Genomic DNA, 1,053 nt, shown 5'->3' with positions numbered 1-1,053 from the left:
TTTGGAAATTGGTCTTGATCAAGGACACATGACAAAACTAGTGGAAATGCGCATTGGCCATGGTTAGGGGGGGTGCGGGGGGGGGTTGAAGGTGAAAGGAGGAGCATGAATCATGTAACCATGTTAAAAATGAATATTAATAAATGTTAAAAAAAATGAGGTTTGTTTTCTCATTGCCTATTTTTATTCCTCCAGTTTCTTTTTCTTGTCTTATTCTTATAGCCAGCATTTCTAGTACACTATTGAATAATAGCTGTCTTAATGGATATCCAGGATATCCTGGATACTAATAACTATGTATTCTCTTCCACTTTATATTTTGTTTATCTTTCTTTTTATCCTGCCCCTGTGTAGAAGATAGATTTCTATACATAATTAAGCATTATATTTTGTTATTTCAAACAATTTAGATGTGATTTTAGTTCAAATAATGTCCACCCTGCCTCCAACACACACCATTTTTCCTTCCACTGTAAAATTCTTCCTCGTACTCCTCTTTTATGTGATATAATTTCCCCTCATATTTTTTCTCCTTTCTCCCTTCTCTCAGGGCACCTTTCTTTCTTGACCATTCATTTTTTTCATCCCAACATAATTGATTCATTCTCATATCTCTGCCTAAGTAGAATCCTTCAAACTGACTTCATAATGATAAAGTTCTTGGAAGTTACATGTATCATCTTTCCATATAGAAAGCTAAACTATTTAACCTTATTGATACCCTTATCATTTCCCTTTATGTTAATTTTTTATGTTTCTTGCATCATGTACTTGAAGATCAAATTTTCTATTGAGCTCTGATCCTTTCCTCTATTTCATTAAATAATCATTTTTTCCCTTGACAGATTATATTCAGTTTTGCTAGGTAGGTTAGTTTTACTTGGAATCCCAGATCTTTTGCCTTCCAGAATATCATTTTTTTCTCCTTTAGTATAGAAGCCTCTAATTTTGTGTAGCTCCATGATATTTATGTTTTCCTTGCCAATTTTCATGGAAATATCAATGGTATTTTCTTTCTGGATACTTGAAGACTTTTCTCTTTGACTTGGGAAC

This window comes from Gracilinanus agilis, chromosome 3 (assembly GCF_016433145.1).
Source record: "Gracilinanus agilis isolate LMUSP501 chromosome 3, AgileGrace, whole genome shotgun sequence".
Lineage (NCBI taxonomy): Eukaryota > Metazoa > Chordata > Mammalia > Didelphimorphia > Didelphidae > Gracilinanus > Gracilinanus agilis.
The sequence above is the reverse complement of the archived record's forward strand: the minus strand, read 5'-3'. Positions refer to the sequence as shown.